The sequence below is a fragment of the Pongo abelii genome, chromosome 19 (genome assembly GCF_028885655.2).
Source record: "Pongo abelii isolate AG06213 chromosome 19, NHGRI_mPonAbe1-v2.0_pri, whole genome shotgun sequence".
NCBI lineage: Eukaryota > Metazoa > Chordata > Mammalia > Primates > Hominidae > Pongo > Pongo abelii.
In genome coordinates, this window is record NC_072004.2 from 77,922,148 (window position 1) to 77,949,338 (window position 27,191).

The following is a 27,191-nucleotide window of genomic DNA, read 5'->3' on the forward strand; positions in this document are numbered from 1 at the left end:
ATTCTCTGGGCACTTCCAATTTAAGAATTTTATGTTTGATGAACTACACAAAAAGAGGAAGCCAGATTTGAGATACAGGATAATAAATTCCAAAAATTCCAGTTAAGTATTAATAGTGTGAAAGAATGAGTGGTGGTATTAAAATATAAACCTTCAGGAACAAAGGTTCTATAGGATAAAATCTGCCAAAATTCTTTCCTTCATTTTGTATATATATAGCCTTTTGGGAACATGGGTTGCATACAATAAAATAACGATATTAGAAAAATACCATAGGAGCAAGAAAAGTACCTTGTTTTGCCCATTAAGTATACTCTGAAGACAGCAGTGAGGAAAATAAAGCCGAAACATTTTTCTAAAAATATTCTCAGAATAAGGCTGGTGTCTGTTTTCTAGTCCTAACTAGAAGAGGGAGATAAGAGATTTATTATTAAACTGTTTTTTTTGTTTTTTGAGACTCAGTCTTACTCTGTCGCCCAGGCTGGAGTGCAGTGGCACGATCTTGGCTCACTGCGATCTCCGCCTCCCAGGTTCAAGCGATTCTCCTGCCTCAGCTTCCCGAGTAGCTGGGATTACAGGGACCTGCCACCTCGCCTGGCTAATTTTTGTACTTTTAGTAGAGATGGGGTTTCACCATGTTGGCCAGGCTGGTCTTGAACTCCTGACCTCTCAGGTGATCCACCCACCTTGGCCTCCCAAAATGCTGGGATTACAGGCGTGAGCCACTGCGCCTGGCCCAGAACTTTTTCATCTTCCCAAATCGTAACTCCATGCCCATTAAATAATAACTCCCAGGCCAGGCGCAGTGGTTCAAGCCCATAATTTCACTATTTTGGAAGGCCGAGGTGGGCAGATCACGAAATCAGGAGTTTGAGACCAGCCTGGCCAACATAGTGAAACCCCAACTCTACTAAAAATACAAAAAAATTAGCTGGGCGTGTTGGTGGGCACCTGTAATTCCAGCTACTTAGGAGGCTGATGCAAGAGAATCACTTGAACCGGGAGGCAGAGGTTGCAGTGAGCCGAGATCATGCCACTGCACTCCAGTCTAGTCGACAGAGCAAGACTCCGTCTCAAAAAACAAAACAACGACAACAAAAAAACCTCCCAATAACTCCCCAGCCCCTGGTAACTATCATTCTGTTTTTCCATCTCTGTGAATTTGACTACTGTAGGTACTAATGTGAATGAAATCATAGCAGTATTTGTCCTTTTGACTGGCTTGTTTCACTTAGCATAGTATCTTCAAGGTTTATCTGTGTTGTAGTATATGTCAAAATTTCATTTCCTTCCTTTTTAAGGCTAAGTAATATTTCATTGTATGCATATACCACATCTTGTTTATTCATTCATCTGTTGATGGACCCTCGGGTTACTTTTACCATTTGGCTATTGTGAATAGTGCTATGAAAAAACAAATGCTGCTGCTATGAAAATGGCTGTAGTCTTGCAGTCCCTGCTTTAAATTCTTGTGGCTGCAGACCCAGAAGTTAAATTGTTGGATCATATTAAACTGTACTCTTTTGTTGACCTCCTCTCAGGCCTTATTAATAAGGGACAGCTAGAAAATAGTGGTTCTTTTAATTCACATTCTACAAAAGCTTTAGAAGTCTTAGAAATCCTGTTAACATATGCAGATGAACTAGTAATGACAGTCAAATTGCAACTATTACAAATAGTATTATTGGCCCAGTAAGTAAGAACTAAGCTACCATGTAATTTGGCAAGCTACATAGGATAGCCTTTTTTTTTTTTTTGACATGGAGTCTTGTTCTGTCACCCAGGCTGGAGTGCAATGGCACAACCTCGGCCCACTGCAACCTCCGCCTCCTGGGTTCAAGCGATTCTTCTGCCTCAGCCTTCCAAGTAGCTGGGATTACAGGTGCCCACCACCATGCGCGGCTAATTTTTGTATTTTTAGTAGAGACGGGGTTTCACCATGCTGGCCAGACTGGTCTTGAACTCTTGACCTCAAGTGATCCACCCGCCTTGGCCTCCCAAGGTGCTGGGATTACAAGCATGAGCCACCACGCCCAGCCAGAATTTTATTTTAAAATTGAGTATTGAATTTTATTTAATTTAAGAAAATTTTTTCTGCAAAGGGAATTTTATTGATGGCCCTAGTTTATTCCCTCCCAGAAGACCAACTGCAACCAGATTAAGTGAACACAACCTCAAGATTTTATTGTCTTCATAATAAAAGATGATGCTTATTACTGGATTGCTTCAGCCCGTGGAATGGAGGGAGCAGTGAGTCGAGATGGCCATTGCGCTCCAGCCTAGGTGACTGAACGAGACCATCTCAGAAAAAACAAAAATGAGTATGGCCCCAAATAGTGTTATAATCAGTCCTTTGAAGAGTGGTAATGTTGCCTACATAAAGATAACAAGGTGCTGGTATCCCTTGTAATGGATGTGATCTGTATGACTGATAACTTTGCTTCTACAAAAGGTATATATGTGACTTTTATTACATAAACTGCTGCCAGAGTTGTTGATCACTTAGTTCCTGTTCTACCTGACTCTAGAAGACTACTAAGGATTAATTGTGGAATTAAAATATAATCTGAAGGTACAGCTGATCTCAGGATCCTCCAATTCAGGATGTCTTCTGTTACTAACTTGAGCAACCACATTTAATGTTCAAATTTAGCAGTAGTTACTAGCATCAAACTAACTTATCCAGTCTCCATTATAGTAACAGTTGACCAGCTAGAACAAAACACAAAATACTCAGTTAATTTCTTTTGAAAAGCCGTTTGACCTGCTTGTGTCTGGATAAGATGAAGGAAAAGAGACATAATAGCTGTATCGATTTTTTTTTTTTTTTTTTTTTGAGATGGAGTCTCGCTCTTTCGCCCAGGCTGGAGTCTAATGGCTTGATTTCAGGTCATTGCAACCTCCGCCTCCTGGGTTCAAGCAATTCACATGCCTCAGCCTCCCAAGTAGCTGGGACTACAGATGCTCGCCACCATGCCCGGCTATTTTTTTGTATTTTAGTAGAGACAGGGTTTTGCCATGTTGGCTGGGCTGGTCTACAACTTCTGACTGCAAGTGATCTGCCTGCCTTGGCCTCCCAAAGTGTTGACATTGTAGACGTAAGCCACCGCGCCTGGCTTACTTTTTGTATTTTTAGTAGAAACAAGGTTTCACCATGTTGGCCAGGCTGGTCTTGAACTCCTGACCTCAGGTGATCTGCCCGCCTCGGCCTCCCAAAGCACTGGAATTACAGTCATGAGCCACTGTGCCTGGCCTGTGTCAAAAGCTTAGTGTCCAAATTTTGCAGCAGTTGAGTTCAGCCAACCTTGATCACATCTATACTGTATTTAGGTTGTTAGGGGAATTTTAAAAAATCAACCAGACGTACTGTATACTTTCTTTTTTTTGCGACAAGGTCTTTGTTGCCTAGACTGGAGTGCAGTGGCACGATCATGGCTCACTGCAGTCTCGACCTCCCAGGCTCAAGTGATCCTCCCACTTCAGCCTCCTGGTACATGGGACTACAGGGACACGGCACTACCACCCCAAGCTAATTTTTTTGTTTGTTTGAGACAGAGTCTTGCTCTGTTGTCCAGGCTGGAGTGCAGTGGCATGATCTTGACGCACTGCAACCACCACTTCCCAGGTTCAAGTGATTCTCGTGCCTCAGCCTTCTGAGTAGCTGGGGCTACAGGCGTGCATCACTGTACCTGGCTGATTTTTGTATTTTCAATAGAGATGGGGTTTCACCTTGTTGGCTGGACTGATCTCGAACTCCTGACCTCAAGGGATCTGCCTGCCTTGGCCTTTCAAAGTGTTGGGATTACAGGCATGAGCCACTGTGCCTGGCCAATATTTTTGATAGAGAAGGGGTTTCACCATGTTGCCCAGGCTGGTCTCGAACTCCTGACTTCAGGTTATCCACCTGTCTCAAGTGATTCACCTGCCTCGGCCTCCCAAAGTGCTGAGATTACAGGCGTGAGCCACTGTGCCTGGCCCAGATACGTTGTGTAGTCTTGAGGCATTTATAATCAGACAAACAGGTACTCAGATGCCTATGGCACATAGCTGAGGATGGATATGCTGATGGGAAGGTGTTATGATCCCAGAATAAGGGAGTATAATTAACTTGTTCATTGTGTATTGCTCAGAAAGCAGAATTAAGATTACTGTAGATTGGCTGGGTATGGTGGCTCATGCCTATCATCCTAGCACTTTGGGAGACTGAGGCAGGTGAATCACTGGAGGTGAGGAGTTTAAGACCAGCCTGGCCAACATGGTGAAACCCCGTCTTTACTAAAAAATACAAAAATTAGCTGGGCATGGTGGTGGGCACTTGTAACCTCAACTACTTGGGAGGCTGAGGCAGGAGGATCACTTGAACCTGGGAGGCGGAGGTTGCTGTGAGCCAAGATTGCACCACTGCGCTCCAGCCTGGGTGACAGAGCGAGACCCTATCTCCAAAAAAAAAAGGAAACAATTACTGTAGATAAACAACCTCATGGCCGGGCATGAGGTGGTGGTGAGCCACGATCACACCATTGCAGTCTAGCCCGGGCAACAGGAGGGAAACTCCATCTCAAAAAACAAAAAACAAAAAACAAAAAACTCAGAACAATTTTGATACAATATTATTAGGAATAAATTAAAGAATGATTAGTACAGGATAGCTTGGTTTTGAAGCTTAGCAAAAGAGTTTAGAGTCCAGGGCAGAGGCCTTTTTTATTTTTTATTTTTTATTTTTATTTTTAGATAGGGTCTCACTATGTCACCCAGGCTGGAGTGCAGTGGCGCAGTCTTGGTTCACTGCAACCTCCGCCTCCCAGGCTCAAGTGATCCTCCCGCCTCAGCTTCCCAAAATGATGGGATTACACGCGTGAGCCACCACGCCTGGCCGAGGCGTGTTTTTAAATAATTAATCTTGATTAGTTTCCTTTAAGTCTAGGTATGTGGTAAAAAATTTTAAAAATTATATATATATATATATTTTTTGGAGACGGAGTCTTACTCTGTCACCCAGGCTGGAGTGCAATGTCATGATCTCGGCTCACTGCAACCTCCGCCTCCCAGGTTCAAGCGAGTCTGCTGTCTCAGCCTCCCGAGTAGCTGGGATTATGGGCGCATGCCGCCATGCCCAGCTAATTTTTTTTTTGTTTTTTAGTAGAGACGGGGTTTCACCGTGTTGTCTAGGCTTTGGTCTCGAACTCCTGAGGTCAGGCAATCCACCCACCTCTGCCTCTCAAAAGTGCTATGATTACAGGCGTGAGCCACCATGCCTGGCCCCAAAATTAAAATTTTTTACTAGTTAATATATAGTACACAATTCAGAATCTTTCACAGATACACAGTGAAACATCTCTTCTACATTTCTCCCTTATCCACCTGGTTTCCTTCCTAGAGACAACTGTTACAAAGTTTCTTATATTTGAGAGACATATCTGCAAATACTTATGTATATTCAACCCTTCCATTTAAAAAAAATGCAACTATATTATATAAACTATTGTGCATTTTGCTTCTTGTGCTTAAGATATTTCAGGAATTGTTTTACATTCATACATATAGAGCTTCTTTGTTCTTTTTTTCAAGGCTGCTTTGTATTTCATTGTATGGCTGAACCGTTTCCTGTTGATGGACACTTAGATGGACAGCAGTGTTTTGTTGATATAAATAGTGCTATAGTGAATAATCTTGTACATAATGTCATTTAACACACATTCAGATACGTTCACAGGATAAATCCCTAGAAGTGGAATTGCTTTTTTCAAGGATATATGCATTTGTGATTTTAGTAGATATGGCCACATTCTTCTCCATGGAGAGGAGGAATTTGTCTCCCATAGTCAAGTATGGCAAGGGGTGGACAGGCATCAGGGTCATTGAACTCTGTGAAATGATAGGTAAATATTTGTGTGTGTGTATATATACATGGATGTATATTTTTCTTTAGAAAGAGTCCATGGTTTTATTACATTCTTAAAAAGTTCTTTGGGGCTGGGCACGGTGGCTCATACCTGTAATCCCAGCACTTTGGGAGGCCGAGGCAGGTGGATCACGAGGTCAGGAGATTGAGACCATCCTGGCTAACATGGTGAAACCCCGTCTCTACTAAAAGTACAAAAAAAATTAGCTGGGCATGGTGGCGGGCGCCTGGAGTCCCAGCTGCTTGGGAGGCTGAGGCAGGAGAATGGTGTGAACCCGGGAGGCAGAACTTGCAGTAAGCCAAGATCGCGCCACTGCACTCCAGCCTGGGCAACAGAGCGAGACTCCATCTCAAAAAAAAAAAAAAAAAGTTCTTTGGCCAGGCACAGTGGCGAGGCCCAGCACTTTGGGTGGCCGAGGCAAGAGGACCATTGAGCCTAGGAGTTTGAGACCAGCCTGGGCAAAGTGGTGAAACCCCATCTCTACAAAAAATACAAACAATTAGCCGGGCATGGTGGCATGTGCCTATAGTCCCATCTGCATCTGTCCGGGAGGCTGAAGTGGGAGGATCACCTGAGCCTTGGAGGTCGAGGTCAAGGCTAGAGTGAGTTGTATTTGCACTTCTACACTTCAGCCTGGGTGACAGAGTGAGACCCTGTCTCAGAAAAAAAAAAAAAAAAATTCTGTGACTCAAAATAGGTTAAAGAAACCACTGACTTGTAGTTAGTTGACCTGAATTAAGCACACTGCTTTGTTTTTCTCTACACAGTATTTTTCTCTTACAGAAAGTATTTGAGCAGAAGCTATGTACATAATTATTAGAGATGTTGTGTGGAGAGTCATTGTGGAAGAGACTGGACTAAATCTAATTCCCAACCTTTTACTGTTATTCCTCCCACTCTTGAGACCATGTTTTAAAAGGCTTTTTCCCCCATTATTAGACTGAATTTATTAAGCAGTACTTTATTTCTCCAATTTTATTAATGAGAGCTTTAGATAGTTTGTGGTAAGTTTTACTACAGGGAGTTGAAATCCTTTCATCTATTAGGAGTTGATAAAAGTTGAGCTAAAGTCAAGCCAATCTGACATTTGTATTGTATCATATTCTTCTGAGACAGAGTTTTGCCCTTGTTGCCCAGGCTGGAGTGCAGTGGCACGATCTAGGCTTACTGCAACCTTCACCTCCCAGGATCAAGTGATTCTCCTACCTCAGCCTCCTAAGTAGCTGGGGTTACAGTCCCGTGCCACCATGCCCAGCTAATATTTTGTATTTTTAGTAGATACGGGGTTTTACCATGTTGGCCAGGCTGGTCTCGAACTCCTGACCTCAGGTGATCCACCCACCTTGGCCTCCCAAAATGCTGGGATTACAGGTGTGAGCCACCGTGCCCAGCCCAATTTGACATTTTAACTAGACTGTGTCGGTGAAAAATAATTCAGAGATCCTCATTATTACCTCTTGGACTTACTGAAGATATGAAGAACAAACCTTTATACCTGATAATGTCCATATTTCTTTTGAATTCTGTGTGTGTAAAATAGGTTTAAATGAGGGCTTACATTAAATTCTGCAAGTACTATTGCAAGGAAAATTTCATTCACCATGACAGATTCCTTAGGGCTTTCAGGTTTTGGGATATTGGAATTAATTTGTAATATACATATTATCAATAGTTACAATTCCTAGTTTTTAGGTCTTGGAGAGAAAACAGTAGCACCGTGTAATGAATAAGAAAGTTAAAAGATTTAGTTAACTTAAACATAGTTGATAGTGTCGTATAAAGCCCTGTCTTTTTTTTTTTTTTTTTTTTTTGAGACAAAGTCTTGCTCTGTCGCCCAGGCTGGAGCGCAGTGGCACAATCTCGGGTCACTGCAACCTCTGCCTCCTGGGCTCAAGCGATTCTCCTTTCTCAGCCTCCCAAGTAGCTGGGATTACAGGTGTGCGCCACCACACCCAGCTAATTTTTTGTATTTTTAGTAGAGGTGGGGTTTCACCATTTTGGCCAGGCTGGTCTCGAACTCCTGACCTCAGGTTATCCACCCGCCTTGGCCTCCCAAAGTGCTGGGATTACAGGCATGAGCCACCAGGCCTAGCCAAGCCCTGTCTTTTTTTACTGTATTATTATTTGGTAGCTCATTTTGAAAGAGGATTTTTCTAGAGATGATTAGAATATTTTATGTGGGGAAAAGTGAGTTAGACCTGTATGTCTTGCTTGATACTGGAGCAAAAGTTAAAAGGTCTCAGCTCTTGCTCAGCTATTTCTTTGGTTTATTTGTTTGTTTGAGACACAGTCTCTCTCTGTCACCCAGGCTGGAGTGCAGTGGCGCAGTCATGGCTCTCTGCAGCCTCAACCTCCAGGGCTAACAAGACCCTCCCAACTCAGCCTCCCTGAGTAGCTGGGACCGCAGGCATGCGCCACTGTCCCCAGCTAATTTTTGTATTTTTTGTAAAGACGAGGTTGGCCAGGCGCGGTGACTCATGCCTGTAATCCCAGCACTTTGGGAGGCTGAGGCGGGTGGATCACCTGAGGTCAGGAGTTCGAGACCAGCCTGGCGACCACGGCAAAACCCTGTCTCTACTAAAAACATAAAAATTAGCCGGGCTTGTTGGTGTGCGCTTGTAGTCCCAGCTAATCGGGAGGCTGAGACAGGAGAATCGCCTGAACCCAGGAGGTGCAGTGAGCTGAGATTGAGCTTCTACATTCCAGCCTGGGCGACAAAGTAAGACTCCGTCTCACAAAAAAAAAAAAAAAAAAAAAAGGACGGTGTTTTGCCACATTGCCCAGCCTGGTCTCGAACCCCTGGGTTCAAGTGATTTGCCTGCCTCAGCCTCCCAGAGTGTTGGGATTACAGGTGTTAGGCACCGTGCCCAGCCTATTTTTTACTTACTAATAGTGCTCAGTAAGGAAAACAAAGAAAATTGTTACATACTCTGGACCAGAACTCAAGGAGCCATTTGTTGTATAGTATTATTTTTTTGCCAGGCAAGGTGGCTCACACCTGTAATCCTAGCACTTTGGGAGGCCGAGGTGGGCGGATTGCCTGAGCTCAGGAGTTTGAGACCAGCCTGGGCAACATGGTAAAACCCTGTCTCTACTAAAAATACAAAAAATTAGCCGGGCATGGTGGCGTGTGCCTGTAATCCCAGCTACTCGGGAGGCTGAGGCACGAGAATTGCTTGAACCTGGGAGGCAGAGGTTGCATTGAGCCGAGATCGTGTGCAACTGCACTCTAGCCTGGGCGACAGAGCGAGACTCAGTCTAAAAAAAAAAAAAGAAAAAAAGAATTATTTGTTGTGAAAAACTTATTTTAACAAGTTCTCCAAAGTTTTATTTATTTCTAAAATAAAAGATTAGAACAAAATTCTTATTATGGGCCATTCTTACAGAACTTTTTAGAATGCCATTTGCTATAATGGGATCCTGCTTTTACTAGCAAACCTTTTATTACAATGAATTTTCTAGATCGGGTCTTTGTTATTATTATTTTATTTTTTAAAGAGATGAGGGTCTCCCTATGTTGCCCAAGCTGGAGTGCAGTGGTATGATCATAGTTCACTGCAGCCTTAAACTCCTGGGCTCAAGTGATCCTCCCGCCTCAGCCTGCCAAGTAGGGAAGACTACAAGTGTGTACTACCACACCTGGCTAATTGTGTCTTTATATTTAAAAGAATGGAAAAAGATACTGTATAAACAGTATCACTAAGTATAAAAAAGCTAAGTATAAACACTAAGTATAAAAAAGCTGGAGTGATTTTTATTAGACAAAGGAGACCTCAGAACAAGAAAAATATTGCTAGGAGTAATGAAGCATGATTCATCACGAAAGAAGGATCAATTTTTTGAGAAGACACAGCGGTCCTAAATGTATATGCATCCAGTAACAGAGTGGAAGCAAAAACTGACAGTTGAAAGGAGAAATAGACAAATCCACAATTACATTTGGAAATTGCAACATTCTTCCTCAATAACTGATAGAACAAGCAGGCAAAAAATCAGTAAGGTTATAGAAGATTTGGACAATACCCTCAATGGACTATACTTAATTGACATTTATAGAACACTCTGCCCACATTCTTTTCAAGTGCACATGGAACATTTACCAAAAGAGACCATGTGCTGGGCTACAAAACACATTTCAACAAATTTAAAAGGATTGACATGTAGTGTCTACTCTGACTACAATGGAATTAAATTAGAAATGAAAAAGATATCTGGAAAATCTCCAAATATTTGAAAGTGAAATAACATACTTCAAAATAACCTTTGGGTCAAAGAATTCACAAAGGAAATTAGAAAATATTCATAACTAAATGAAAATGAAAACACAATATATCAAAATTTGTGAGATACTAGAAAATATTTGTGGGCCGGGCACGGTGGCTCACGCCTGTAATCCCAGCACTTTGGGAGGCTGAGGTGGGCGGATCACGAGGTCAGGAGATCGAGACCATCCTGGCTAACACGGTGAAACCCCATCTCTACTAAATATACAAAAAATTAGCCAGGCGTGGTGGCGGGTGCCTGTAGTCCCAGCTACTTGGGAGGCTGAGGCAGGAGAATGGTGTGAACCTGGGAGGCGGAGCTTGCAGTGAGCCAAGATCGTGCCACTGCACTCCAGCCTGGGTGACAGAGCAAGACGCTGTCTCAAAAGAAAAAAAAGAAAATATTTGTAATTAAATGAAAATGAAAACACAGTATATCAAAATTTGTGGGATACAGCTAATACAGTGCTTTAGAAGGAAACTTCAGCTTTAAAAGAAAGGTCTAAAATCAGTGACCTAACATTCTACCCTAATAGAAAGAGAAATCTAAATAGAAGAGAAATAATGAAGAGCTAAAGTAAATGAGGTGGAAAACAAGGCCGGGTGAGGTGGCTCACTCCTGTAATCCCAGCACTCTGGTTGGCCAAGGTGGGCGGATTGCTTGAGTCTAGGAGTTTGAGACCAGCCTGGTTAATATAGCAAAATACAAAAATACTAAAATGCAAAAATACTGGAAGAAAAAACAAATAATAAAAAAAAAAGAAAGAATGAGAATCTGAATAACCCCATATTTATTACAGAAATTGGATTAAAAATCTTCCCACAAGGCCAGGCACAGTGACTCATGGCTCTAGTCCCAGCACTTTGGGAGGCTAAGGCAGGAGGATCACTTGAGCCCAGGAGTTTGAGACCAGCCTGGGCAATATAGCGAGACTCATCTCTACAAAAAATATAAATAAATAAAAATTAACCAGGTGTGGTGGTGCACGCCTGTAGTCCCAGCTACTTGAGAGACTGAGGTGAGAGGATTGCCTGAACCCAGGAGGTTGAGGCTGGAATGCAGTGGCACAATCACTGTCATAATCAAACAAAGTCTTCCTCAAAAGAAGAATCCAGACCTACATGACTTTGTTGTTAAATTCTATCAGACATTTAAGGAAAAAAATACCAATTTTTTTTTTTTAAACAAATTTCACAAGACATTTATGAGGCCAGCATTACCTTGATACCAAACCAGACCACATTAGGAAAAAAGAAAACTGTAGCTCAGTATCCCTCAATATATATACAGAAATAATTAACAAAATATTAGAAAATCGAATCTAGCAGTGAATAAAAACATAACTAATTGGATTATCCCAGTTGCAAAGTGGATTTAGCATTAGAATTCATTGTAATTCACCATATTAATAGAATAAAGGAGAAAAGCTAAGTGGCTTTGTAATAGTTACCTAATAAGCATTTGACAAACTTTTAACACTATTTGTGATAAAAGCTCTCAGCTAACTAGGAATAGAAGGGAACTTCTTTAATCTGATAAAAGGCATTTATGAAAAATATATAAGTAACATCATACTTATGGTAAAAGAGTGAATGCTTTCTATATAATACTCCAAACAAGTCAATGATAATTGTTTTCGCAACCTCTATTAAACATGTTCCAAAGGTCCTAGCCAATGAAATAAGGCAAGTAAAAGGAATAATCTTACAGATTACAAAGTAAAACTATTTATTCTTTAGATGTCATGATTGTACACATAGAAAGCCCTAAGTAAGCTATAAAAAAGCTACTAGAATTGAAGTTTAGCTAGAATATAAATCAATTTGCAAGATTTAGTTGTGTTTCTTATACTAGCAATGAACAATTGGCAGTTGAAGTAAAAGCAAAAAAAAAAAAGGCAAATCATTTATAATAGCATCAAATAATGTGCAATGTTAAAACATTCCCCAAGAACAGAAGAAATTATTTTATATTCTTGTTTCATGGATGAAGGCATTCAGGTGCAAAGGATTAAAGAACACTAATTTGTTCATAAGCATGTCTTTATAAACATCTATGTAGTAGATACTGTGCTAGGGATATAGTAGTGAATAAAAACATTGACCCGTGCCCTCATACAATTTATAATCTAATGGAAATTGAAGGGAGAAATAAATGTAGGGCCTCAGTTTCTGGCTTTGGCATAATTTTTTTTTTTTTTTTTTTTTTTTTTGAGACAGAGTCTCGCTCTGTCGCTCAGGCTGGAGTGTAGTGGCGCAATCTTGGCTCACGGCAAGCTCCGCCTCCCAGGTTCACGCCATTCTCCTGCCTCAGCCTCCCCAGCAGCTGGGACTACAGGCACACGCCGCCACGCCTGGCTAATTTTTGTGTTTTTAGTAGAGACGGGGTTTCACTGTGTTAGCCATGTTAGTCTTGATCTCCTGACCTTGTGATCCGTCCGCCTTGGCCTCCCAAAGTGCTGGGATTACAGGTGTGAGCCACCACACCGGGCCTGGCTTAACATTTTTTATTTAGATGAGTGGTTCAAAGCTTTTACTTTTTAGTTATAATTTTTTTGTTTTTGTTTTTTGAGACAGGGTCTCACTCTGTCACTTAGGCTGGAGTGCTGTTGCACGATCTCAGCCCACTGCAACCTCTGCCTCCTGGGTTCAGGTGATTCTCATGCCTCAGCCACCCTAGTTGCTGGGATTATGGACGTGTGCCACCATGCCTGGCTAATTTTTGTGTTATTAGGAGAGATGGGGTTTTGCCATGTTGGCCAGGCTGCTGTTAAACTCCTGGTCTCATGTGATCTCCCGCTCCAGTCTCCCAAAGTGCTGGGATTACAGGCATGAGCCACAGCACCTGGCCTAGTTATATCTTTTTTTTTTTTTTTTTGAGACAGAGTTTCCCACTTGTTGCCCAGGCTGGGGTGTAATGGCGTGATCTCAGCTCACTGCAGCCTCGCCCTCCCAGGTTCAAGCGATTCTCCTGCCTCAGCCTCCCGAGTAGCTGGGATTACAGGCATGTGCCACCACCCCAGCTAATTTTTTTTTGTATTTTTAGTAGAGACGGGGTTTCTCCATATTGGTCAGGCTGGTCTGGAACTCCCGACCTCAGGTGATCCACCCACCTCGACCTCCCAAAGTGCTGGGATTACAGGCTTGAGCCACCACGCTCGGCCAGTTATATCTTAAATATTGTGACTTGTTGAATAATTTGGCCCCTATGGGTGGCAAGTTATTTTGTTGTAATACATGCTTGGTAGTTCATAGAGTGGTTGAAACTGGTTGGTTGGTTAAAATTTCATGTTAAGGATGGTCCATGCAGGACTCCCATATAGGGGAAAAGAAGTAACTAATAATCTTCATTGAGCACCAGCTATATTTCAGGCACTGTATTACCCTCATCCCCAACATATAGTACTGTTTTATTTAATCCTTGAAACATCCATAAGGTAGGTGGTTTTTCCTCTTGAAATCCACAGATTTCAAGAAGAGCTAATAGCACTTCAGTGATTTGCCCAGTTTCATACAGTGGTTCAGAGATTTAGTCCCACACCCATTTGACTTTAAACTGTCAGGACCAGCTGTTCTCTGTTGATCATACCCTTGGACCATCCCATGTGTTCCTAGTCAGGAGGAAATGCAAGTAAATGAGATTAATTTTTTAGGCAGGGCATGGTGGCTTATGCCTATAATCTCTGCACTTTGGGAGGCCAAGGTGGGTGGATCTGTAGAGCCCAGGAGTTTGAGACCAGCTAGGGCAACATAGTAGGACCCCACCTCTACCAAAAAATTAAATTAAAAAAAGCCGGACATGGCGTCATGAACTTGTAGTCTCAGCTACTTGGGAGGCTGAGGTGGGAGGATTGCTTGAGCCTGGGAGGTTGAGGCTGCCAGTGAGCTGTGATGGCACCACTGCACTGAGCCTGGGCAACAGAGTGAGACCTTATCTTTAAAAAAATATATATAGAGAGAGTGCTAATTTTGAGTCTATTTTATTATTTATTTATTTATTATTTTGAGACTGAGTCTCACTCTGTCGCCCAGGCTGGAGTATAGTGGCGTGATCTTGGCTTACTGCAGCCTCCGCCTCGCAGGTTCAAGTGATTCTCCTTCCTTAGCCACCTGAATAGCTGGGACTACAGGCGTGCGCCACCATGCCTGGCTAATTTTGGAAGTCTTAGTAGAGACAGGGTGTTGCTGTGTTGCCCAGGTCTCGAGCTCCTGACCTCAAGTGATCCACTTGACTCAGCCTCCCAGAGTGTTGGAATTACAGGTGTGAGCCACTCTGCCTGGCTGTGATTTTATTTTAAAAGTACGTCACTCACAAGAAAAAACACTGTCAGGATTTCTTGTGATGCACCTCACAGCTGATATGTCAAAATGCCAGTTTTATTTCTTATTTTAAAATTTTGTTTTAGAGGCAGGATCTTGCTCTCTTGCCCAGACTAAAGTGCAGTAGTGCAGTCATAGCTCACTGCTGCCTCAAACTCCTGGACTTAAGTGATCCTCACAACTCAGCCTTCCAAGAAGTGAAGACTACAGTCATGCACTACCATACCCAGCTTTTTTTTTTTTTTTTTAAGTAGAGACCGGGTCTTAACCACATTGCTCAAGCTGTCTTGAAGTCCTGGCCTTGAGTGGTCCTCCCACCTTAGACTCCCAAAGTGTTGGGATTACAGACAGGCATGAGCTGCCACATGCAGCTCAAGACACCAGTTGTTTTTTTCTTCTTCTTTTTTTCTATTTGTTTTTATTTTTGAGACACCATTTTAAAAATGCTTTTAATACACTTTGTTTTCAAATTTTTTTGAGACATATTCTTGCTATGTCACCCAGAATGTTGGGTGGAATGTTGACTCCTGCATCTTATTATTATACCAATTCCAGGCTGGAGCGCAGTGGTGCGATCAAGGCTCACTGCAACCTCTATCTCTTGGGCTCAATTGATCTTCCTACCTCAGCCTCCTTAGTAGCCGGGACTACGGGTGCATGCCATCATGCCTGGCTAATTATTTTTTTTGTAGAGATGGAGTTTTGCCATGCTGCTCAGGCTGGTCTCAAACTCCTGGGCTCAAGTGATCCTCCTTCCTCGGCCTCCCGAAGTGCTGGGATTACAGGTGTAAGCCTCCGCACCCAGTCAATACACTTTAATCCAAGTCAGTGTCTATTTAAATTGTAAGTTAGTTTAACTCTGAGCCATGAGCCTGTACCTTGGAAATATGTAATTTAGAGTCATAAGTAACAGTTATCTAGCTGAGAGTCATATGTGGGTTATACCAAATGTACTGCCATCGTGTGATTATAGGTTAGTAGTATAATTTTTGGAATTTGCACGTCACAGATGAGATTGCCATGGCTTGATGGAAAGCTCTCCCAACTGTCTTCTCCAGACAGATAGGTAGAACCTGGAACCAGTGCTAGGATGTGTGTGTATGTAGGAGGTAGTCATTGGTTATATGAACTTAAAGTTGCTATTTTAACTTCTGGGCCTTGAAGGAAGGCCATATTAGTGACGTCTGCTTAGTTCTTTATAGTAAACTTGTTAACGCTTGTGCCACAGTCAAGAACTAGAACTGGAATGTTGACTCCTGCATCATCTTACGCCAGTTCCAGTAGGAGTTTTGTTACACAGTTTCTACTGGAGATGGCAGTGGGATTTTTTTTCTTTTTTTTCCTCATATGTGAAGTAATAGTCTCTTCACAACAGAAGCAGCCACAAAACTAAACTTATTGGTCACTGAATTTTCTTCAAGGTTACATACCTCTTGGGTATTTTAAATCTAGATTATGTTGATTGTTATATTTTTGTTCTCATTTTTCTATTTCTTTGTTATCTTTACTGTGAATGTGCTCCAGGATTTTGTACAGAGCTTCTAGTTTCTGTCTGTAATTTAAATATTGAATTTGTTCTCAATAAAAGAGAACTTTTTAGCATAAAGAAAAAGCTAAAAACATAGATTATAGGCCCCATAATGAAATATATAGTAGTTGCATATGGCTAGTGCTTCTATGTGTATTGGAATTGTACTGTTTTCTCTTAGGATTTGTTTTTTCTTTAATGATTAATTTTCAGTTATATAAAGAATGTTTGCATACTTTTATAATAATGAGAACTGTAATAGCTCATTTTCCACTCAGCAGATGATTTTGGAGATCTACCAGGTAGATGTTGATACATACAGACCTAGTTTGGGTCATTGTTCTTTAAATAATCATTCTGTAAACACATTTATTTACAGTGTTTTGTCACTTATTGAAAGTGGGGTTTTTTTTGGGCGGGGCGCGGTGAGTCACATCTGTAATCCTAGCACTTAGGGAGGCTGAGGCAGGAGAATCGCTTGAACCCAGGAGGCGGAGGTTGCAGTGAGCCAAGATCGTGCCATTGTACTCCAGCCTGGGCAAAAGAGCAAAACTCTGTCTCAAAAAAAAAAAAAAGGTAAACTTTTTTTCACTTGACCTAGAAACTCTTCTGTTTATACACATCAAGTAAGAACTTAACAGATTTCACATCTGTTTCACTTCTAGGAATGTTGTAAGGTCTCTGGGAGTCAAACTATTTTGATTGCTATTTTGACTCTGGTATGGTGTGAAAAGGTAGTACTACTAGTGACTAAAATAAAAAGCATAGAGACCCTTAGTTTTTTTAAATGGTGTTATCTTCTTTACTGGAGTATGGGGTAGTTTGACTTTGTTGGCAGCTATGCTTCTTTATACCTAGGCAGGCTTAACTTTTGTCTTCTGTTCTCAGTCCCTTTTAAGCAGCCAATTTGGTCTAAGGAGGAAATGAAAACTTTAGAAACTCAGTAAATGTTGACATTTAAACTTTTACAGGAGTGAAAGATTAACCTTTGGCCTCTATTCTGCAAGTTTTTCTTAGTTTATATGAGCCTCCTTCGTGGTGCTAAAGGGCTGGTAGTCAACATTTGCATCTTAACCTCAGTGTTCATGGATTTATAATTTATCCACAGAATTTTCTCTAGGCTTGTAACTAAAGTATTTTTTAAGATCCCCCTAGGAAAAAAAGTACATTTTAAGTATATTAGAAACATGTTTTATTTTTGCAAACTGTACTCTTTTAAAAACAAGAAACTTGACTCTTGTTCATCTTCTAATCTGTCCATTTGATTTTTTTACGTAGAAAATTATTATCAGCAGGAGACAGGGGAGATAGTTTAAATGTTGTCATAGACAATAGAGCTTTTATGGAGAGATCTCATCAAAATTAGTTTTGATTTAACAAATCAGACTAGTTAAATTTGTTTAAATTTGTGAAATTAACAAATTTAAACTAGTAAATTAAAAAAATTTCCTCGTTTTTTTTTTTTTTTTTTTTGAGTCTGTGGGTGGCTCTTTTAAAGGATAATTTTCCCTCCCAAGTGATATGGATATTAGTAAGCATTCTCCCAGATAGCTATTATATAGCAAATGACGAGTAACCGACTATTTTACTAATAAGATAAAATGCCACATAGTTAAACTTAAATAATGTGGACAAAGAAGCATTTAATGTACAAGAGTATGAATTTACCATTCAATTTATGGTTTTAGGAAAACTAGAAAAGAGGAGGAAAAAACAATAAATATGCAAGAAGAAATAAATACATTGCAAAACAGAAGAATGGGAAATAATCAAGAGTTGGAAAATTAGGAAACAAAAGGCAAAATGAAGGAGAGTACATCGGATATAACAAAAGGTACTGAGGACTTACAAAAAGAAAATACTGGAAGTGAATGTTGTTAGTTATATGAAAGTCTCAATGAATAAATAATTTCAAAGATACTAGGAATTAATACTGACGAAATAAGACATAAAAATCAGAATAGGGGCCAGGCGCGGTGATTCACGCCTGTAATCGCAGCACTTTGGGAGGCCAAGGGCAGTCGGATCACCTGAAGTCAGGAGTTTGAGAACAGACTGGGCAACATGGTAAAACCTTGTCTTTACTGAAAATAAAAAAATTAGCCAGTCGTGGTGGTGTGCGCTTGTAATCCCAGCTACTTGGGAGGCTGAGGCACAAGAATCGCTTGAACCCGGGAGGTGGAGGTTGTAGTGAGCCGAGATCGCACCACTGCACTCCTGCCTGGGCAATAGAGTGAAACTCCATCTCAACAACAACAACAACAAAACCAGAATAGACTCCTGTAACCAAGAAAAAAATTGTGGCAATTATAAAACTGCTTCCTCCTCTCTAGGTGTTGGTGATTTCTCCTAACCTTTTATTTTATTTATTTATTTATTTTTCGAGACAGGGTCTTGCTCTGTCACCCAGGCTAGAGTGCAATGGTACAAACATAGCTCACTGCAGCCTCAACCTCCTGGGCTCAGGCAGTTCCCCTACCTCAGCCTCCCAAGTAGCTGGGATCACAGGCATGGGCCACCACACCCGGGTAATTTTCAAATTTTTTGTAGAGATGGGATCTTGCTATGCTGCCCAAGCTGGTCTGGAACCTTTGGGGTCCAGTAATCTTCCCTCCTCAGCCTCCCAAATTGTTGAGATTATAGGTGTGAGCCACCACTCCTGGTCTCTCCTAACCTTTTAAGAAGCAGATACTTCTCATGTTGAATAATATGATAGAAGTAAACAACTCTGACAGCAAAATGACAAACGTGAAAAAGTAAATGAATGTATAGATGTTTAAAATAAAATAAAAATACTAGTAAATGGCCACAGCAGATTATTCTTTTGTTTTGTTTCAAGTAGTTTATCCTAGGAATGTCAAACAAGTTCAGTGTTTAAAAACTCAGTAATATATCTAGAGTCAGTGCTGTGGTTTGAATGTGTCCCTTCCAAAATTCAGGTGTCGCCAGTGTATTAAGAGGTGATTAGGTAAAGAGAGCTCCTCCTCTCATGAATGGGACTAGGTATCCTTTTAAAGGCTTGATGGCGTAACCTTGTCTGTTTTTACACCTTGCCATGTGAGGACAATGTCCGTTCCCTCTTGCCCTTCTGCCTTCTACTTTGTGAGGATGTAGGATTCCTTCCCTCTGGAGGACACAGTGTTGAAGGCACCATCTTGGAAGCAGAGCCTGGACCCTCACCAGACACCTAACCTGCTGGTGCCTTGGTATTGTACTTCCCAGCCTCCAGAACTGTCAGAAATTAAATTTCTGTTTTTCATAAATTACTCAGTCTGCTGGGTGCAGTGGCTCATGCCTGTAATCCCAGCACTTTGGGAGGTGGAGGCGAGTGTACTGCTTGAGCCGTTTGAGACCAGCCTGGGCAAAGTGGTGAAACCCCGTCTCTACAAAAACACAAAAATTAGCCAGACGTGGTGGCATGTGCCTGTAATCCCAGCTACTTGGGAGGCTGAGGCAGGAGGATTGCTTGAGCACAGAGGTCAAGACTGCAGTGAGCCAGGATTGGAACACTGCACTCCAGCCTGGGTGACAGAGTGAGACGCTGTCTCAAAAAAAAATTACCCAGTCTCAGGCATTCTGTCATAACAGCACCTACAGACTACATATGGCTTAATGGTGAGAAGTACTTTTTTTTGAACCAGATAGCCTTGGTTCAGATCTTGGCTTTGCTTCCTAATGACTGTGTGACCTTGAATGAGTTTATTGATCTTCTCTTATGCTTTCCTCATCTATAAGTGAGTAATAAGAGCAGCTGCCTCGCAAGGTAGGGCAACCATGACAGATACCACAGACTGCGTGGCTTAAACAACAGAAATTTATTTTCTTATAGTTCTGAAGACTAGAAGTGCAATAGCAAGGTGTCAACAGGTTTGGTTTCTTCTGAGGCCTTTCTCCTTGGCTTGCAGGTGTCTGCCTCCTTCCCGTGGCCTCATATTGTAGTCCCTCTGTGTGCATACATGTCTGTGCGTGCTCACTTGCTCTCTCTCACTCTTTGTCCTGATGTCCTTTCATAAGAATACCAGTTTTATTGGATTTACGCTTCTATCTCCAAATACACTAAAGTACTGGAGATTAGGGCTTCAACATAGGAATTTTGGGAGGACACAGTTCAGCTCATAACAGGTTGTTATGAGGGTTAAATGCCCTGATATACCTGGCCCTAGCAAATGCTACCTAAGTGTTGGTTATCATTATTATTACTTTACAATAATAAGTAATACATGAAACCCCAAAAACTTTAGAAAAATCTTTTTTATTTCAGAGTAATTAGAGATTGGCAGGAAGTTGCACAAAATGTATGGGAAGGTTCTGTTCATGCACCGTGCATCTCTCCTCATGTATAATTCTAGTACATTATTAAAACCAAAAAATTGACATTGGTACAATCCATAGGACTAATTCAGATTTCAAGTTATACATGAATCATTTGTGTGTGTGTATTACATGTCTAGGCAATTTTATCACATGTGTAGCTTGTAACCACTACAGTCAAGATGCAGAACTGCTTCATCACAAAGCTCTTTCCTGCTACGCGTTTGTAGCCACACCTACCCACTCTCCCTTGAAAACTTAATTCTTGACAACTACAGATCTATTTTCCTCTATAATTTCATTATTTCAAGAATGTAATATATATAAATGGAGTCACAAAGTACACAACCTTTTGTTTTGAGACAGAGTCTCACCCTGTCACTCAGGCTGGAATGCAGTGGTGCGATCTTAGCTCACTGCAGCGTCTGCCTCCTGGGTTCAAGTGATCCTCCCATCTCAGCCTCCAGAGTAGCTGGGACTACAGGTGCACCCCACCATGCTAGCTAATTTTTAAATTTTTTGTAGAGACAGGGTCTCACTATATTGGCCAGGCTGGTCTTGAATTCCTGGGTTCAAGCAATCTTCCTGCCTTGGTCTCCCAAAGTGCTAGGATTACAGGTGTGAGCCACCGCACCCAGCCTACAGCTTTTTGAGATTGGCTTTTTTTCACTCGGCATAATTTCCTTGAAGTTCCAAGATTTTGCATATATAAATAGGCCATTCCTTTTTATTGCTGTGCAGTGTTCCATGGTGTGGATATAGTACACTTTGCTTAACCATTGCCTGCATGAGGACATTTGGTTTGTTTCCAGTTTTTGGCTATTATGAACAAAGCTACTCTGAACATTCTTATAGAGGTTTTTACACCAACATGTTTTTCTTTCTCTGGAATAAATGTTCAAGAGTACAATTGCTAGGTCAAATGATAAGTTTTAAGTGCATTTTTAGTTTTAAAAGAAACCGTCAAAAAAGGCTTTACCTTTTTACATTCTCACCAGCAATATATGTAAGTGATTCAGTTTCTCTATATCCTTGACAGCGTTTAGTGTTGTTGCTATTTTTTATTTTAACCATTCTTAAAGGTGTGTAATGAAATCTCATTGTGGTTTAAACTTTTATTTCCCTAAAGGCTAATGTGTTGAACATCTTTTCTTGTGCTCATTAGCATCTTTACATCACCCCTCCTTTTTTTTTTTTTTTTTTTTGAGTTGGAGTTTCGCTCTTATTGCCCAGGCTGGAGTACAAGTGGCATGGTCTCGGCTTACTGCAACCTCTGCCTCCTGGGTTCAAGCAATTCTCCTGCCTCAGCCTCCCGAGTAGCTGGGATTACAGGCATGCACCACCACGCCCGGCTAATTTTGTGTTTTTCAGTACAGACAGGGTTTCTCCATGTTGGGTCCTGTCAGGTTGGTCTCGAACTCCCGACCTCAGGTAATCCGCCCGCCTCAGCCTCCCAAAGTGCTGGTGAGCCACCGCCCCCGGCCTACATCCTCTTTAGTAAAATGTCTGTTCATATTTTTTTGCCAATTTTCTAATTGGAATTCTTTAGATAGTCTAATCTCAAGTTCTTTGGTAGATGTGTGACTTGAAAATATTTTCTTCCAGTCAGTAATTTGTTTCCTCATCCTGTTTATAGGGTCTTACTCTGTACTTTTGATGAGTTTCCATTTATCAATGTTTCCTTTTGTAGATTAGAGCTTTTGGTGTCAAATCTAGGAACTGTTGGCTTAGTTCTAAGTTGTAGAGATTTTTCTCCCCTTTTTTCCTAACAGTTTCATGTTTTACATTTAAGTTCTTGATCTATTTTTTCTTTTTTAAAAATTTATTTATTTATTATTATTATTATTATTATTATTTGAGACGAAGTTTCGCTCTTGTTGCCTGGGCTGGAGTGCAATGGTGCGATCTCAGCTCACTGCAACCTCTGCCTCCCAGGTTCAAGCAATTCTCCTGCCTCAGCCTCCCAAGTAGCTGGGATTACAGGCACCTGCTACCATGCCCAGCTAACTTTTTGTATTTTTAGTAGAGACGGGGTTTCACAATGTTGGCCAGGCTGGTCTTGAACACCAGACCTCAAGTGATCCACCTGCGTCGGCCTCCCAAAGTGCTGGGATTACAGGCGTGAGCCACCGCACCCGGCCGAGTTAATGTTTTATAAGGTGTAAGCAAGGTGTTTTTTTTGTTTTGTTTGTTTGTTTTGCCTATGCATCTAGTTGTTCCAGTAGCATTTATGTAAAAGTCTCTTTTTTCAGTTTATGTAATTTATTAAATTGCCTTTTTTTTTTTTTTTTTTTTTTTTTTTTAAAAAGAGACAGGGTTTTACTCTGTTGCCCAGGCTGGAGTGCAGTGGTGTGATCATAATTCACTGTAACCTTGCACTTGCACTCCTGAGCTCCCCCCGAGCCTTCTAATTAGCTAGGAGCTAGGACTACAGACAGTGCCACTATGGCTGGCTAACTTTTTCATTTTTTTGTACAGATGGGATCTCGCTTTGTTGCCCAGGCTGGTCTCAAACTCCTGGGCTCAAGTGATCCTCAAGCGATCCTCCCACCTCATGCTCTGAAAGTGTTGGGATCACAGGGGTGAACCCTATTAAATTGCTTTTATACTTTTGTAAAAAATCAGTTGGATATATTTATGTGGGTCTGTTTTTTTTGTTTTGTTTTGTTTTTGGGACGGAGTCTCGCTCTGTCACCCAGGCTAGAGTACAGTGGTGTGATCTTGGCTCACTGCAACCTCTGCCTCCCGGGTTCAAGAAGTTCTCTGCCTCAGCTTCCTGAGTAGCTGGGATTACAGGCACCCGCCACCACGTCCAGCTAATTTTTTGTATTTTTAGTAGAGACAGAGTTTCACCATCTCGGCCAGGCTGGTCTTGAACTCCTGGCCTTGTGATCCACCCGCCTCAGTCACCCAAAGTGTTGGGATTACAGGCGTAAGCCTACCGCGCCCGGCCAAGGGTCTGTTTTTATAAGCTGTGATGATTAAATGTGCTAATATAGAATGTCTTGCCTGTAAAGTGCTACATTATGTGAGCTTTTGAGGATTGCGTTTAAAAAAAGTGCTACGTAAGTGTTAGTTATTATTGTTATTACTTTACAACACGGCAAATAAATAATAATTTTTTTTTTTGAGATGGAGTCTCGCTCTGTTGCCCAGGCTGGTGTGCAGTGGTGCGATCTCAGCTCATTGCAACCTCCACCTCTCAGCCTCCCAAGTAGCTGGGACTACAGGTGTATGCTACCACGCCTGGCTAATTTTTGTATTTTTAGTAGATATGGGGGTATCACCATGTTGGCCAGGCTAGTCTGGAACTCCTGACCTCAAATGATCCACCACCTCAGCCGCCCGCAGTTCTGGGCTTACAAGTGTGAGCCACCATGCCCAGTCAATAATAATTTAAAAAAAAAAAAAAAAAATTGGATAAACTCAATAGTCATTCCTCCTTTGTAATTTTAAAAACAATACAGTTTCAAAAACTTTTTAATTGTGGTAAAATACACATAACATAAAATTTACCATCTTAACCTTTTTTTTTTTTTTTTTTGAGATGGAGTTTTGCTCTTGTTGCCCAGGCTGGAGTGCAGTGGCGCAATCTTGGCTCAATGCAACCTCTGCCTCCCGGGTTCAAACCATTCTCCTGCCTCAGCCTCCTGAGAAGCTGGGATTACAAGCGCCTGCCACCACACCCGGCTAATTTTTGTATTTTTAGTAGAGATGGGGTTTCGCCATGTTGGTCAGGCTTCTCTCAAACTCCTGGCCTCACGTGATCCACCTGCCTCAGCCTCCCAAAGTGCTGGGATTACAGGTGTGAGCCACCGCGCCCAGCCCTGAGCCACCGTGCCTGGCCCACCATCTTAACCATTTTTAAGTGTACAGTTCAGTAGTAAATACATTCATATTGTTTGCATCCAATCTCCAGAACTTTTTTTACCTAGGAAAATGAAAACTGAAATGCCCATTCAACAACTCCTCATATCCACTTTCCTCCCCAACCCCTGGCAGCTACCATTCTACTTTCTGACTCTATGAATTTGACTATTATAGGTGCCTCATCTAAGTGGAATCACAAAGTATTTGTCTTCTTGTGACTGGCTTATTCACTTAGCATAATGCTCTCAGGGTTTATCCATGTTGTAGAATGTAGAATTTCATGTATACACCACATTTTGTTTATCCATTCATTTGTTGGTGGATATTTGAGTTGCTTCCACCTTTTGGCTATTGTGAATAATACTGCCATGAACATGGTTGCACAGCTATCTCTTTGACGCCCTGCTCTCAACTCTTTTGGGTATATTCCCAGAAATGGAATTGTTGTATCATGATAATTCTGTTTTTGAGGAACTGCCATAGTTTTCCATAGTGGCTACACCATTTTACATTCCCATCAACAGTGTACAAGTATTCCAGTTACTCCAGATCCTCACCAATACTTGTTATTTTGTAGGGTTGGTTGGTTTTTTGTTTTCTTGGTAGTGGTCACCTCAATGGATGTGAGGCGGTGTCTTTTTGTGAGTTGCAGTTTCCTAAAATTAGTGATTTTGAGCACCTTTTCATGTGGTCGTTGGCCATTTTTATATCTTTGGAGAAATATCTGTTCAAGTCCTTTGCCCATGTTTTCATTGGGTTGTTTGTTGTTGTTGAGTTGTAGCAGTTATTCATATATTTGGGTTATTAATGCCTTACCATATATATAAATTGCAAGTATTTTCTCCCATTCCATGGGTTTCCTTTTTATTCTGTTGATTGTGTCGTTTAATGCACAGATTTTAAATTTTGATGTCTATTTTATGTATTTTTACTGTTTTTATCTCTGCTTTTGGTGTCACATTCGAGAAATCATTGCTAAATTCAACGCTGTAACACTTTCTCCCTGTTTTCTTCTTCTTCTTCTTTTTTTTTTTTTTTCTCTTTTTTGAGATGGAGTCTCTGTAGCCCAGGCTGGAGTGCAGTGGCACGATTCCAGCTCACTGCAAACTCCTCCTCCCAGGTTCAAGTGATTCTTCTGCCTCAGCCTCCTGAGTAGCTGGAATTACAGGCGCCCACCACCACGCCCAGCTAATTTTTATAGTTTTAGTAGAAATGGGGTTTCATCATGTTGGCCAGGCTGGTCTCAAACTCCTGAACTCAGGTGATCCGCTCACCTCGGCCTCCCAAAGTGCTGGGATTACAGGCATGAGTCACCGCGCCCGGCTCTCCCTGTTTTCTTCTAAGAGTTGATTATAGTTTTAGTTCTTTTTTTTTTTTTTTTTTTTTTGGCTGTAAGTTTATTCAATGCAGAAGAATCCTCTCCAGTTTTACTGAGGTGGCTGACCACGTCCACGACCAAATCCGCCTCTAAACTAGAATTCGGTTGCTGACCCAGCCCCAGCCTCGGCTTTCTTGTCGGCACCAGGTAGCACAGCACTCCTTACCTACAGACCTTTAGGCTGAGGACTGCCAGTCTCTGGACGGCTACGGCGTAGGGTGGCAGGCACAATCTCCGGGGGCACATGAAGGTAATCATGGAGATACTGGATACCCTCATTGGTAAGGTACCAGTAGAAATGTCTCCAGGCAAAGTGTTCCTTCACGTAGCCTCGGGACTTGAGAGACTGCATGGCCTTCATGACATGAAGGTTGGGCACATTCTTGTCTGCCAGCTCCGGGTGCTTAGGCATGTGGCCATCCTTCTTGGCCACCATGACACCCTCCTTAAAAAGGAGTTCATAAATGGCAATCCGGTTCTTCTTAGGCATCAACATCTCTGCGGCTGCAGGGTCCGGGGCCGGGGCTGGAAAGCTAGTTTTAGTTCTTATGTTTAGGTCTTTGATGTGTTTTGAGTTAATTTTTGCATGTGGTAATGGTCCAACTTTCATTTCATTTGCATTACATATCCAGTTTCTCCAGCACCATTTTTTGAGACAGTCTCACTCTGTCGTCCAGGCTGGAGTGCACTGGCAGTAATCTCAGCTCACTGCAACCTCCACCTTGCAGGTTCAAGTGATTCTCGTGCCTCAGCCACCGGAGTAGCTGGGATTACAGGCGTGTGTCACCATGCCCAGCTAATTTTTGTGTTTTTAGTAGAGGTTGGGTTCACCATATTGGCCAGACTGGGCTCGAACTCCTGACCTCAAGTGATCCGCCCGCATCCTCCCAAATTGCTGGGATTACAGGCGTGAGCCACTGCGCCAGCCTCCAGCACCAGGTTTTGAAAAAATTGACTTTCACCATTGAATAGCCTTGGCACCTTATCAAAAATCATTTGACCATGTATGTGAGGATTTCCTTCTGGCTGTCCATTCTTTTCCATTGATATATGTCTGTCTTTAATGCCAATACCACGATGTTCTGATTACTATAGCTTTGTAATTTTTAAAAATTAATTATTATTATTATTTTTCGAGACGGAGTCTCACTTTGTTGCCCAGGCCGGAATGCAGTGGTGCAATCTCGGCTCACTGCAACCTTCACCTCCCAGGTTCAAGCAATTGTCCTGCCTCAGTCTCCCGACTAGCTGGGACTATTGGTGTGGACCACCTCGCCCAACTATGTTTTGTAATTTTAGTATAGATGGGGTTTCACCATGTTGGCCAGGCTGGTCTTGAACTCCTGACCTCAGGTGATCCGCCTGTCTCGACCTTCCAAAGTGCTGGGATTACAGGCGTGAGCCATTGCGCCTGGCATGTAGTAAGTTTTGAAATCAGGAAGTGTGGGACCTCCAACTTAGTTCTTTTTCAAGATTGTTTTGTCCGTTTGGGGTCTTAGCCCATTTATGCTTAGTGTTTCATTATTGGGTTGCTAAGCTTGTGGGAGTTATTGATATCCTGCTGCTCAAGGTCATCACCAAGGTCTGATTTTTCACAGAAAAAATTTGCAACCTTGGGC

The 27,191-nt window shown here is 41.8% G+C and overlaps 1 protein-coding gene and 1 pseudogene across 14 annotated transcripts in view; one reads left to right on the plus strand and one right to left on the minus strand.

The window, feature by feature from the left end:
• The window catches only part of TLK2 (tousled like kinase 2), a 135,555-nt gene that overhangs the window by 13,421 nt on the left and 94,943 nt on the right, over positions 1-27,191 (plus strand). For 2 of the 14 annotated variants that reach the window (XM_054537225.2, XM_054537223.2), the window contains exon 3: positions 17,702-17,847. The exons of the other annotated variants lie outside the window; for them this stretch is intronic. The gene's annotated coding sequence lies outside the window, so the exon portion shown is untranslated. The remainder of the gene's footprint in view (positions 1-17,701; positions 17,848-27,191) is intronic. 14 annotated transcript variants of the gene reach the window in all.
• Positions 25,622-26,089, minus strand: LOC112129634 (small ribosomal subunit protein eS10-like; annotated as a pseudogene).